Genomic DNA, 14774 nt, shown 5'->3' on the forward strand with positions numbered 1-14774 from the left:
TCTATATATTTTGTCTATGCTGGACATGTTTATTTATCCTATCTACCTGTAATTAATCATATATTCCTTGACCCAAATCTTCCCATTACTACTCCCCTTAACCACCCTAGCCCCTGGCAACATTGTTGTACTCTGTCTTTCTATGAGATCAGCATTTTTAGATTCTATAGGTCATGCAGTATTTGTCTTTCTGTATTTGGATGATTTTATTTAACGTAATGACTTTCGGGCTTATTCATATTGCTGCAAATGACAGGATTTTTTTTTTTAATGGGTGAATAGTATTTAATAGTGTGGATAAACCACAATCTTTTTATCTATTCATTTGTTTGTTTGTTATGAAATGGGGTCTCACTATGTTGCTCAGACTGGTCTGGGCCTCCCAAGCTCAGGTGATCCTTCCACCTTAAATTCCTGAGTAGCTGGGACCATATCTATGTGTCACCACAGCTGGCTAATGTTTAATTTTTTTTTTTTTGTAGAAACAGATTCACCCATATTTCCCAGATTGATCTCAAGCTCCTGGGCTCATGCAATTCTTCTTCCTCAGCCTCCCAAAGCATTGGGAGCCACCACTCCTGGCCCATTCATTTGCTGGTTGATGGATGCGTAGGTTGAGTTTATGTCTTGGCTCTTGGGAATAAAGCTGCGATAAACATAGAATGTAGATATCTCTTTGACATCCTGATTTCATTTCCTCTGGATATATACTCAACGGTGCGATTGCTAAACATATGGTAATTTTACTTTTTAGTATTTTAAGGAACCGCCATACTATTTTTCATAATGGCTGTACTAATTTACATTTCCTTCTGCAGTGAGTAAGCGTTCTCTTCTCTCCGCATCCTTGGCGACACTCATTATGCTTTGTCTTTTTGAAAACAGTCATTCTAACAGGTGTGAGGTGATATCTCATTGCAATTTTCATTTGCATTTCCCAGATGATTAGTGATGTTGAACATTTTTCATATATATTTTGGCCATTTTTATGTGTTATTTGGGGAAAAAAAATCTGTTCAGTTATTTTGCATTTTTTAAATAGGGTTACTGGTTTTCTTGCTATTGAGTTTGTATTTTGGATATTAAGCCCTTGTCAGATGTACGTTTAAAAATATTTTCTTACATTGCGCAGGTTGTCTTTCCACTCTGTTGTCTCCTTTGCTGTGCAAAACCTCTTTAATTTGATGTAATTCCATTTGTCCATTTCTGCTTTTGTTGCCTGTGCTTTTGAGGTCCTATCCCAAAAGAACTTTGCCCATACCAATGTTATGAAGCATTTTCCCTCTGTTTTCTTCTAGTACTTTCATAGTTTTGAGTCTTAAGTATTTAATTCATTTGGAGTTTATTTTTGTATATGGTGAGAAATAGGGTAAAATTTAAGTCTTCTGTATGTGAATATCTAGTTTTTCCAACTTCATTTATCGAAAAATATTGGTTTTTCCCCAGTGTGTGTCCGTGGCTTGTCAAAACTCAGCCAGTTTGGCCGGGCGCGGTGGCTCAAGCCTGTAATCCCAGCACTTTGGGAGGCCGAGATGGGCGGATCACGAGGTCAGGAGATTGAGACCATCCTGGCTAACTCGGTGAAACCCCGTCTCTACTAAAAAAATACAAAAAAAAAAAAAAAAACAAAAAAAACTAGCCGGGCGAGGTGGCGGGCGCCTGTAGTCCCAGCTACTCAGGAGGCTGAGGCAGGAGAATGGCATGAACCCGGGAGGTGGAGCTTGCAGTGAGCTGAGATCCGGCCACTGCACTCCAGCCTGGGCAACAGACTGAGACTCTGTCACAAAAAAAAAAAAAAAAAAAACCTCAGCCAGCTGTAAATCCACGAATTTATTTCTGGGTTTTCTATTCGGTTCCCTTGCCCTGTATGTTGTGTTTTATGACAGTATCATGTTGCTTTGGTTACTATAGCCTTATAGTATGTCTTGAAATCAGGTATTGAGGTGCCTTTAGCTCTGTTTTGTTGTTATTGTTCTTGTTCAAGATGGATTTGGCTATTCAGGGTCTTTTATGGTTTCATATGAATTTTAGAATCATTTTTTTCTATTTCTATGAATAATGTCATTGGTATTTTGATGGGGATTTCATTGAATATGTAAATTGCTTTGGACAGTTTGGGCATTTTAACAACGTTAATTCTTCCAATCCATGAACATGAGACATCTTTTCATTTATTTGTGTCTTCTTCAATTTCTTTCATCAGCGTTTTATCGTTTTTATTGTGGAAATCTTGCACCTCTTTGGTTAAATCTATTCTTAGGCATTTAATATTTTGTAGTTAGTATAAATGGTACTGTTTTCTCTATTTTTTGGATATTTTGTTATGAATATATAAAAACACTACTGATTTTTTTCTTTCTTTTCAGACATAGTCTGCTTCGTTGCCCAGGCTAGAGTGCAGTGGTGTGATTTCAGCTTGCTGCAACCTCCACCTCCCGGGTTCAAGTGATTCTCATGCCTCAGCCTCCCAAGTAGCTAGGATTACAGGTGTGTGCCACCACGCCCAGCTAATTTTTTGCATTTGTCATATAGATAGTGTTTCACCATGTTGGCCAGGCTGGTCTCCATCTCACCAACTCAGGTGATTCACCCACCTTGGCATCCCAAACTGCTAGGATTGGAGGTGTGAGCTACCATGCCTGGCCACTACTGAATTTTGTATACTGATTTTGTATCCTGAAATTTTACTGAATTCATTTATTAGTTCTAACAGAATTTTTTTTTTTTTTTGGTGGAGTTGTTAAGAGTTTTCTATATATAATATCATCTTGTCTGCAGATAGGGACAATTTAACTCCTTTCCAAAAGGTATCCAATTTGGGTACCTTGTCAATACAGTACGAAGGGCATGATTTCATTCTCTTTTATGGCTGCAGAGTATTCCATGGTGTATAGGTACCATATTTTCTTTATCCAGTCTGCCACTGATGGGCACATAGGTTGATTTTATGTCTTTCATATGGTGAAACAAGTGTGCATTTGTCTTTTTGATATAATTATTTATTTACCTTTGTGTGTATACCCAGTAACAGAGTTGACGGGTCAAATGGTAGCTCTGTGTGACACATGAAAAATGCTCATCATCACTGGCCGTTAGAGAAATGCAAATCAAAACCACAATGAGATACCATCTCGCACCAGTTAGAATGGCAATCATTAAAAAGTCAGAAAACAACAGGTTCTGGAGAGGATGTGGAGAAATAGGAACACTTTTACACTGTTGGTGGGATTGTAAACTAGTTCAACCATTGTGGAAGACAGTGTGGCGATTCCTCAAGGATCTAGAACTAGAAATACCATTTGACCAGCCATCCCATTACTGGGTATATACCCAAAGGATTATAAATCATGCTGCTATAAAGACACATGCACACATATGTTTATTGTGGCACTATTCACAATAGCAAAGATTTAGAACCAACCCAAATGTCCATCAATGATAGACTGGATTAAGAAAATGTGGCAGATATACACCATGAAATACTATGCAGCCATAAAAAAGGATGAGTTAATGTCCTTTGTAGGGACATGGATGAAGCTGGAAACCATCATTCTGAGCAAACTATTGCAAGGACAAAAAACCAAATACCACATGTTCTCACTCATAGGTGGGAACTGAACAATGAGAACACTTGGACACAGGAAAGGGAGCATCACATACTGGGGCCTTTCATGGAGTAGGAGAAGGGGGGAGGGATAGCATTAGGAGATATACCTAATGTCAATGATGAGTTAATGGGTGCAGCACACCAACATGGCACATGTATACATATGTAACAAACCTGCATGTTGTGCACATGTACCCTAGAAATTAAAGTATATATATAAAAAGGATAATCATTAAAAATAAAACGAAAACAAATGGTAGCTCTGTTTTAAGTTCCTTGAGAAATTTTCAAACTGCTTTCCACAGGAGCTGAATTAATTTACATTTCCACCTACATTGTATAACTATAACATTTTATCTGCAGCCTCACCAGCATTTGTTGTTTTGACTTTTTAAAAATTGCCATTTTGACTTGTGTGAGATAGTATTTCATATTCATTTTGATTTGTGTTTCTCTGATTATTAATGATGCTGAATTTTTTCATGTTTGCTAGCCACTCATACGTCTCCTTTTTGAAAAGTGTCTCTTCATGCCTTTTGCCCAATTTTTAATGTGTTTATCTGTTTTTTCTTATTAAGTTTCTTATAGATTCTAGATGTTAGACCTTTGCTGAATGTACAGTTTGCAAATATTTTCTACAATTCAGTATGTTGTCTCTTTATTATATTGTCTATCTTGCTGTGCAGAAGTCCTTTGTTTTAATTGGGTCCCACAAAGGCTTTTTAATTAAAAATTCATTCTCCTTGCTCATTGTTGGTCATTTCAGATTTTCTATTTTTTCATAATTCAATCTCAGTAGGTTTATGTGTCCAGAAACTTATCCATTTTTTTCTAGGCTCCAATTTGTTGGTGTACAGTTGTTCAGAACAGTCTCCTATAATCCCTTGTATTTCTGCGATATTAGTTGTAAGGTCTCTTTTTTATTTCTGATTTTATTTATTTGAGTTCTTTTTCTTATTCTAGCTAAAATTTTGTCAATTTTATTTATCTTTTTAACAGAAATCCTTTATTACATTGATATTTTGTACAGTTTTTTAGGCTCTCTTTTTTTTTGCTCTGATCTTTATTATTTCTTTAATTTTACTAAATTTGGCTTAGGTTTTTTGTTTGTTTGTTTTTCTAGTTCTTTGAGGTGCAATATTAGATTTTTCTTCTTTTTTGGTATAGGTGCATGTTTATTGCTATAAACTTATCTTAAAACTCTTTTTGCTATATCTCCTAGATTTTTGTATTTTGTTTCTCCATTTTTATTTGTCTTGATAATTTATTTTTATGTATGTCTTCAATGACCCATTAAGTGTTCAGAAGCATATTGTTTAATTTCCAAGCATTTGTGAAGTTTCTAAAGTTTGTCTTGTTATTGAGTTTCAGTTTTATATTATTGTGGTCAGAAAAGTTATGTGATATAATTTCAATCTTCTTAAATTTGTTAAGATTTGTTTTGTGGTATAACACATAATTTATCTCGGAGAATGTTCCTTGTGCAGTTGAGAAAAATGTGAATCCTGCACCTATTGGATAGAATATTCTGTAAATGTCTGTGAGATTCATTTCATGTAGAGTGCTATTTATTTATTTGAGACAGTTTCACTCTTGTTGTCCAGGCTGGAGTGCAATGGCACAATCTCAGCTCACTGCAATCTCTGCCTCTTGGGTTAAAGTGATTCTCCTGCCTCCACCTCCCAAGTAGATGGGATTATGGGTAAGTGACACTATGCCTGGCTAATTTTTGTATTTTTAGTGGAGATGGGTTTTCACCATGTTGGTCAGGCTGGTTTCGAACTCCTGACTTTAGGTGATCTGCCTTCCTTGGTCTCCCAATGTGCTGGGATTACAGGCATGAGCCACCACACCCAGCCTAGAGTGCAATTTGAATCCAATATTTCTGTTATAATTTTTTGTCTGGATTGTCTGCCTTTGCTTTAAGTGGGGTGCTGAAGTCCCCAACTCTTATTGTATTTCATTCTATCTCTCCCTTTAGATCTATCATTATTTCTTTTATAAATCTATGTGCTTTGAGGTTGAGTGTACATATATTTACAATTGTTATATCATCTGTCTGAATTGACTCCTTCATCATTATATAATGCTCTTCTTTGTCTTTTTTTTTTTAGTTTTTAACTTAAAGTCTATTTTATCTGATATAAGTACAGCTACTCCTGCTGTCTTTTTGTTTTCATTTGCATGAAATATCATTTTCCATCCCTTTACTTTTAAGATATATATCACTCTAGGTGAAGTGAGTCTCCTGTGGGCAGCATATAGTTGAGTCTTAAAAATATCAAGAATTCAATTCATTTACATTCAAGGTCATTATTGATAGGCAAGGACTTACTACTTTTTTTTTTTTTAATTGCTTTCTAGTCTTGCAGATTCTTTTTTCTTTTCTTTGTCCGTACTGTCTTCCTCTGTGGTTAAGTGATCTAGTTTTATATTTTGTTTCCTTGCTTTTCAATTTCAGTATCTATTATAAGTTTTTACTTTGTGATTACTATGAGGCTTACAAAAAATCTTCTAGTTATAACAAATTATTTTAAACTTATAACAATTACACTTTGATTACATTAAAAAAACTCTGTGCTCCCCTCACACACATATTTTGAACTTTTGATGTCACAATTTACAACTTTTTATATTGCATATTCTTTAACAAATTGTTGTAGTTATCACTGTTTTAAAAAATTTTGTCTTTTAGTCTTCATACTAAAGATATATTTTTATACAACTCAATCCCAGTATTAGAATATTCTAAGTAGACTGTATACTTACTTTTACTGGTGAGTTTTACACCTTTAGATATTTTCATATTACTTATTAGTATAATTTTCTTTTATCTTGAAGAACTCCCTGTAAAATTTCTTGTAAAACAGGTCTGGTAGTGATAAATTCCTTCAGTTTTTCTTTGTTTGGGAGAGTCTTCACCTCCTTTGATTCTGAATGATAGTTTTGGTTTGCTTGATACAGTATTTTTGGCTGGCAGGTGTTTTTGTTTGTTTTCTTTCAGTACTTTTAACATATCAGCTTAATTCCTTCTGGGCTGTAATGTTTCTTCTAAGAAGTCTGATGACAGGTATATTGAGAATCCCTTATGTTATTGATTTCTTTTCTGCCACTGCTTTCATATTTTTTTTTTTTTTGCCTTTAACTTTTGACAGTTTGATTATAATGTAGCCTTGGAATAAATCTGATTGGTGACTTTTGACCTTCCTGTATCTTTCTCCAAGCTTAGAGAGTCTTCTGCTTGTATTTATTTAAATAAACTTTATTTAAATAAACTTTTTACTCCTTTGTCTTTCTCTACTCCCCTCTAAACTCCAAAGACCTCAAAACTTGCCTTTTGATGTTGTCCCACAAATCCCACAAACTTTCTTTCTTTATTTCTTTTTTTTTCTTTTCTTCCTCTTACTAATTAATATATATTTTCAAATAGTCTATCTTCAAGCTCACTGAGTCTTTCTTTTGCTTGGTCTAGTCTGCTGTTGATGCTCTCTATTGCATTTTTACATTTCTTTCATTGTATTTTTTAGCTCCAGAATATCTGATTTTTAAAAATTATTTCAATTTCTTTGTTAAATTTGTCTGCTAAATTTATGAGTTTTAGCATATTTAGCTGTATTTTATTACAGCTTACTGAGCTTTCTTGCAATAGCTATTTTAAATTATTTGTCCAGTAGATTATACATCTCCATATTTTTAGGATCTGTCACTGGCACCTAATTTTTGTCTGTTTGATGACATTATGATTCCATAATTGTTCTTTATTCTTGTGTTTATTTATTAATGTCTGACATTAAAGATATAAGTGTTTATTCCAGTCTGTGCAGTATGACTTTTGCTATGACTGTCTATGACTGTTCTTCTACAGTAAGCCTGTCCAGGAATTCCGAGTAGGCTGTTGTGGTCTGTAATCCCATGGCTGCTACCACAGTTGCAGAACTAGAAAATGCCCTAAACCTAAGTTCGCCATGGCTGACATGACCCAGGTTGAAATCCCATGAGAGGCTGGCAATGGGGTGAGTGACTGCTTCAAGAGTCTCTGAAAATGAGGTTGTTATTAGGTGCCCTGAGGAACTGGCTTCTTCTGGATCTTTGGGGGGCCTTCTGTTGAATCACTGGATGGGTTCCTGAGCTGGCCATTTTACTCAAGTCCATAACTGCAATGGGCTGGAACTAAGACACAGAGTTGTTTCAGGTCCACACCTGAGGCTGAGATCTTTAGACTTGTCTTCAGGGTCACAGACAGATGTTTCTCCCAGTGGGTTCCTGTGTGAGCAGGCTTGCTTTCAGACTGCTGTTAAGGAGAGCTGGAGCCAATTTTTAGGGCAGTTCTAAGAGTCACAACGTGATTCAAGTCAGGACATCAGCCTGCAGAACCACTACTGAGTGCCCCTCCCTCCGGATCTCCAGGCAAGCAGTACTGCTCTCAGTTTGTGAATGAAAGAGGACAGGATCAAGGGTTGTTTGAGGATCAACTGAGGGACAAAGGTTGACAAGCTTACCATACGACTCGGATGGGCATGCCTCCCAGTAGGAACCTGAGTGCATAGGATTGCTACCAGACCACAGCTGGGAGGGGCTGAAACTGAGACAAGGCCACTTTGGGATGTGTTGTGGGATGGAGGCTGGCAAGCCTGTCTTGATGACTCAGATGAGTGTGTCTCCCAGCAGTTCTCTGCACAGGTTGTGTAGTTTGCTGGCCATAGCAACGAGGAGCTGAAACTGAGACAGGGCCTCTTTAGGAGCTGTTGTGAAGCAGAGGCCAGAAATCCTGCCTTGGTGGCTCAGACAGGTGCGTGCACGGGTAAAATTACTCCTGGGCTATGGCAGAAAGGATCTAAAGCCAAAACAGGGTCCCTTCTGGATTTGCTGTGGGATAGAGGTCAGCAAGCCTAGCCCAGTAGCTCAGACAGGCACATCTCCCTCTGGATCCTTTGTGAGTAGCGTGATTCTGGGACCACAGCTGAGGGAGGCTGGAGCCACATTACCGGGTAACCCTGAGGTCCACTGCTAACACCACTTTGGGAGGCAGAAGAGCCTCTCTGCAGAGATACTAGTGTGTGTGTGCTTCCTCTAAGACTGCTTGGCAAATGATTTTGGTTATAGGGTCAAGACCAAGCAGGGCTGCAGCCAAGCTCTTGAGGGGCAAGGCTGTTTCTGAATTTGAACCTGATAGCATGATTAGAGGATCAGAAACAGGGTTGCAGATCTGCACTCTCAAGACAACTCTCCCAGGTCTTGGGCTTGACCAGAGATTCACAATCTACTTGATTCCAAGGACTCTCACAAGGAGACCTTTGTGGATGCGTGCAGAATTATTGCTGTTGTTGAGGGTATGAGTGGGTGACCTCCTATTCTGCCATGTTGCTAACAGCACTTGCTTAACCTTCTTTCCAACTCAAATTTCTGATTAACTTGGACTTGACTGTGTTTAGGAGGATGGCAGCACTGACGGGGGGTTGATACTTCTGTTCTCTTGCTCAAAATTCCTAACATACTCTATCTTCCACAAATCTTCTTTTCAGTCTCCAAATGTTACAGATATATATGTGACTATTAAATTGAGAAAATTAAAAAAAAGATATGCTTTTAGTTTACTTCCCAGATATAGAAATCTAAATGTCAACTAATAATTTTTGACCTTATTTTTTTCTTTCAGCCATGACAGAATAACTGGTATTAGATGAACTCTCCCACCATAAAACGACAACACGGGACTGTTTCAAGGCATTGTACAGCAGGTGGTGGGAGACCGTGATCCTTCATTCATTTACTCATCACTGCACTCATTCATCAATAAAATAGGCATTAAGCACCCATGCTGCAGTGGCCATCTTGCTAGTGGAGGCAGAATAATAGGTGAGAATAGGAAGAATAGTAAGCCAGGCAAACATTTGCCTTTCTGGAAATCTGTGTCTCTCAGACCCTGTTCATGTGGCTTGTTTGACTTGAACAATCCCAAACACCCATCTTGCTGGCAGGCTTCCATCCCTGCACCAAGCTTCTATACCTGTACCAACCATTAGGAACATTGTGGTCACTCTGTGCTTCCCCACAAGGTTGTTGCTGAGTAGAAGGGAGAAAAAACCAACGAATTCTCTTACCTTGGTTAAACTGTACTTGGAGCCACAGTAGCAGATACTGTTGGTGCCCTAACAGTTTTCCCCAAGTCCTCACCTTTTCTGTACACTTGGAGGTCTTTGTGCTGTAGAGGACTTTCCAGCTGAGGTCCTTCTCTGGTCTGGGAACACGTTCCATTTATATGAGAAGGAAGCTAGTGGTGCAAAGGAATTAATTTCCCTAGGAGCAGCCCTCAAACAATGATGAGTGGTAGAAGATAAAGACCCTCGCTTCCCCGAACGGTGGATAGAAAATTCTAAGTGTGTTGTATGGGGTGGCCCCAAGGCCCTCGTTAGGACTGAGCTTCTGTTTGTCCACAGTGTTCACCTGCCCATTAGGGCATTCTCAACTTAGCTCTTCCCTACCCTGTATCACTTGCTTACACTGCCACTGCTGTTTCCTGGGATTACCTCCTAAAACATCTACCAGCATTCAATCCCTGTTTCAGGGTTGGCTTCTGGGCGACCCACATTGGAATGGCCATTGTACTCATAGGTTTGCAATCGGGTCTCCCGATCTCTTTGGCACTGTGGCTTCATTTTTAGTTTGCTGTCATATACATTTCCTCCCTGATTCTGGCCCCTTCCCTAGCAAGCTAGAACCAGGGATAAGTTCCCCAGGGACAATTTGAATAACATTGTCCCTCATTCTAAATCTGAAGATATACTTGCTTATTCCCAGCCAGTGCCTCAGACCAGCCCTGAGCACCACCCTGAGTGAGTCAATACACTCTGCTCCTGTATCACCAAAGGGTATAGAAAAGGGTCTCTGCTCTCCAGCTGCTCACAGTTTCAATCACAGACTCAGACACCCAGCCATAAAAACCAAGCTACATTCTCTCCTACAGGCTTGTTTATTTACATCTAATTTATAAGAGCTAAAATGAGCAAAGTCAGATTGTCAGCACCAGCTGCTTGATGTACTGCCCAGAATCCTTTGCACCCCTTTTGATAAGAAACTCTAAGCCCTGTGAAATTTGCTGTGTGGATGCAATTGGATGTATATTTGCATACTTGTCAAGCCCAGCCCAGCAGCAAGTTGCAAGTGAACTGCAGGAGGTGGAAATGTTTTCTTTAATTTTTTTCAGTATTTCTATGTATTTATTTCAGTGTTTGCAAAAGCTCTGTAATTCAGAAAAGGGCCTCTGGGTCTACATAAAATACTTAGACATCACATGTCCGATATCAGCTGAACTGGAAGCCACCCAACAGATCAAATCAGTCCCTGTGATTTTTGACAATGCCACCTGGGAACATAGTTCTTCAGGTGTTTTCACTGCTTTGTAATCAATATGGGCATTTCTTTCATTCAAAGAGTGGAATAGTATTAATATCCAATGTAAAGAAGATGTAACAGAGAGACAGAACTTTATGTAGAATTTGGTAACGATTCTCACACATTGTTATGGTCGTGAACTGTTCTGAGTTAATTTAGGAAGAAGAAATTGAGTTTAGTATGTGCACTCACGTTTTATTTTTAAACCTCATTTGAGTTAAATTTTGTCTTAGTTATGGATTACTGCATAACAGACTACCCCAACATTTAGTGGCTTAAAACAACACACACTTATTATCTGGAAGTTTCTGTAAGTCAGGCATCTGGTGCAGCTTGGCTGGGTCCCCGGGTCAGCAGACCATATGCGCTGCAATTACAGTATCAGCCAGGGCCGCGGTCAGCCCACAGGTCAACTGGGACAGGCCCTTTGTCCAGCTTCCCCACGTGGCTGCTGGAGATGGCAGGACCTCGGGTCCTCAAGGGCTGTGGCCTGAATGCCTCAGGGTCAGTCTTCAGAGAACTGCCTCTCTAGAATCTGTTTGCAAAAGTCCTAAACTCTGTTTCAGTAGCTGTGCAGTACACTCTCTTTTTAAATCAAATAACATTTAATCATAGCCTGTTTAAAATAGACGTATTTTTGCTTTTAAAATGGAGTTCTATGGTATTATGAAGTTCTTCATCAAGCTTTCCTCTAGACAGGCTGCTGGGAGTCATACTGGGCTCTGCATATGTGACTGAACTCAGAGGTCAGATGGCCATGAGAGCCCCTGGAGATCATGGGCCCCCAGCCTCCTATGCCCCTTGCCAGTGTTGCCACTGAGGTGTCATCATTCCACTGCTTAAAGCCCAGCTACCTCCTCTGTAAAACCAGGAGGGTTGAAATAAAGGGTTATTTGGTGCCCTCCACAGCTAATAGTCCGTGATCAGAAAACAAAAATGCTCTTCATTCAGTGGAATAAATGTGACCCATGCTGATGGGATATTTGTCCAAAGGGCACCAACCATGGGGTCCTATGAGCTGGAGATGCAGGGAGGCTGAAGGGCATCAACTGTGGGGTCCTATGAAACTGGAGATGCAGGGAGGCTGAAGGTTGCCAGCCATGGGGTCCTATGGAGCTGGAGATGCAGGGAGGCTGAAGGGCACTAACCATTGGGTCCTATGGAACTGGAGGTGCAGAGAGGCTGACGGGCACCAACCACAGTGTCCTATGGAGCTGGAGATGCAGGGAAGCTGCCTTCTCAGGGGAAGAAGAGCTCTGGCTCTGCATGCTGAGCTGCATCTTGATTTCATACTCCTTGGTTCCAGTTCCTTGAATTTGAGCCACCCCAAATCCAAACCCAGGACTGAGAACAGGAAGAAAAAATGCCCTGAGAACAGGGACCTGGAGCCCAGGCCTCGAACACTTGCAGGGCATCCCAGCAGAGGTGCCTCGTTGGCAGATGGTAGGCACCTTCTGCTGTGCACACCCCTCCATGCACTCATCATTGACGCCACCACGACTCTCAACGCAGAGTCCCACACAACGGTTCCTTTCCTTTGAACTTATCCCCGGGAGCTACAGCTTGCTGGGAGAGGTATGCTCTCTGTTATTTTCCTACTCAACCTACACAATCTCCACACTTGCCTCTTCTGATTGAATCAGAAATCACTCTAAATCTATCATTCAATTTCAAAGCAAAATGCAGTTAAATCAGCAGGCACAGAATGCTGGCGTTTTCTCTGCTTGCTGCCTCTGAAGCTGTGGCAGCTGCCTCCAGCCTGGGTTTGGGAAATGTGGTTCCTTGACTGCCTGCCCCCTCTCTGTCTGTCTTTCTCTCTTAGGTTATAACATATTTCAAGTTTACAGAAAAGAAAAGAGAAATATATAAGCAATGCTTTGTATCAACAACTGGCTTTTTAAATTGTCTCATTTTTCTATTTGTGCATCAGTGTTCTGGAAGAAATAGAATTTTTGAAGATTCTGTTGTCGACCTCTTTGTTCTCCTTCCCATTCTCCTCACTCCTCCCCTTTTATGCTAAATGTGGCGTTGGCCATTCCTGTACTCACTTTAATGCTTTTTATACGTATGCACTGCCAATAAACTGTATACATTGTGGCTTCACATGTTTTAAAATTGGACATGCACACACATACATCTTCCTGCCATTTGCTTTGCGGCTGAATGTTGTATCTTCTGAGTATCAGCTCTTGATGCATATGGAGAATTTATTTATTTTTTGTTTATTCCTCTGTTTACTTTGGCCCACAATTGCTTCTTTTTTCTGTCCTTCACTTTTTGTTTTGAAAAAGTTATGGATCTGCTGGAAGTTGCAAAGATAGTCCAGAGAGGTCCCCTGTACCTTCCCCCAGCTTCCCCAAGTGGTTACATGTGATGTAATTATACAATGTCAAAACCAAGACTATGACAGTGTGTGAGGTGTGTAGTTCTGTGCCATTTTATCACAGATGTAAGTGTGTGTGGCCATCACATTCGAGATCTAGGACTGGGATAGCACCAAGTACCCCTCTGATCGAACCCACCCTCTTCTAGCACCCCTAAGTATGGACACCACAAATCTTCCCCATCCCTGTAATTTTGTAGTTTGAAGAATATTATATACATGGAGTCATAGAGTCTGCTCCCTTTTGAGATTGTTTTTCTCCCAGCATGAGACCCTCAGGGAGGGACTGGATGGTGTCTCCGTGTCCCGGGCTGCACGGAGGGCCTCACACTGAAAGAAAGACCCACAGATACTCTGAGGCTTGGGAAAAGCTGGCGAATGCAGCATTCATGGAATCCTGTTTGAAGAAAGCGGTAATGAAGTGGGCATTCTTCTCTAGGCAGGGTGCCTTGAACCTCTTCACACTGTCCCTGGTCAGGGGCTTTAGAATGCACGTGTGTTGAACAATCTCCCAACATACATGCTGTTCCGCAGTTGCTAGCAACGAGGTCTCCGGAATGAGTTTGCTTGCGGTGCCCCAACAAGGTAAGACAGACTGGGTGACTTAAACAACAGGACTTTATCATCTCACAGTTCTGGAAGCCTGAAGTTCGAGATCAGGTGTCCACAGCTCAACCCACAGCATACACAAGGACTTGAAGGTCTGATTCATAGTCTGACTCTTCTCTGCTTTAAAATTTTCTGAAGTTCCTCCTTTTCCAGAGAGTATAATAAAAAACTGCCTGCCTGAGGCTGCTAAGGCCAACGCAAACTGATTTTCAACCACAGGTCCTACCACTTTCCCAACTCCTAAGTCCTCCTTTGCACTTATTCCCCACAAGTAGTCATTCAACAAATGCCTGGGGGCCCCCTGGACCAGGCACCATGATGAGGAGCCTGAGAAACAAGCAGAGGCAGAGGAGGAGAATGTCTCTCTATTCTCACAGAGCCATGGATGCCTGCACACTCTCTGATACCAGGACTTTGCTTTCTCTGTTTGTTTAAAGTCATAAAATAAATGCAGCTCCTAGACAATTCCTGTTCTGTGAACACAGGCTTATTGGCACTGCAAAGTCAGCAAAGAGCACTGGTATTCACTGTGATTTATGTCACGCCTATATTATACTCACAAAAATAAAAATAAGGCTGGGCAAAATACACAATGGGGTTTTGTTCAAAAATCAAATAAATCATGAAAACTTTTGTGACAAATGCATCTGCCTTTTCCTTGCCTTTGTCCTGTGTGGCACCTGATCTGTGCTTTCTAGAGTCAAAGGCTGTGAATTATTTGCATCTCCCTTAACTCTCTGTGGAACAGTTTGTTCAAATGTACTCTAGTTTTAAATGCCTCTA

Source organism: Trachypithecus francoisi, unplaced genomic scaffold (assembly GCF_009764315.1).
Source record: "Trachypithecus francoisi isolate TF-2019V2 unplaced genomic scaffold, Tfra_2.0 Lachesis_group2, whole genome shotgun sequence".
In the NCBI taxonomy this organism is placed as follows: domain Eukaryota; kingdom Metazoa; phylum Chordata; class Mammalia; order Primates; family Cercopithecidae; genus Trachypithecus; species Trachypithecus francoisi.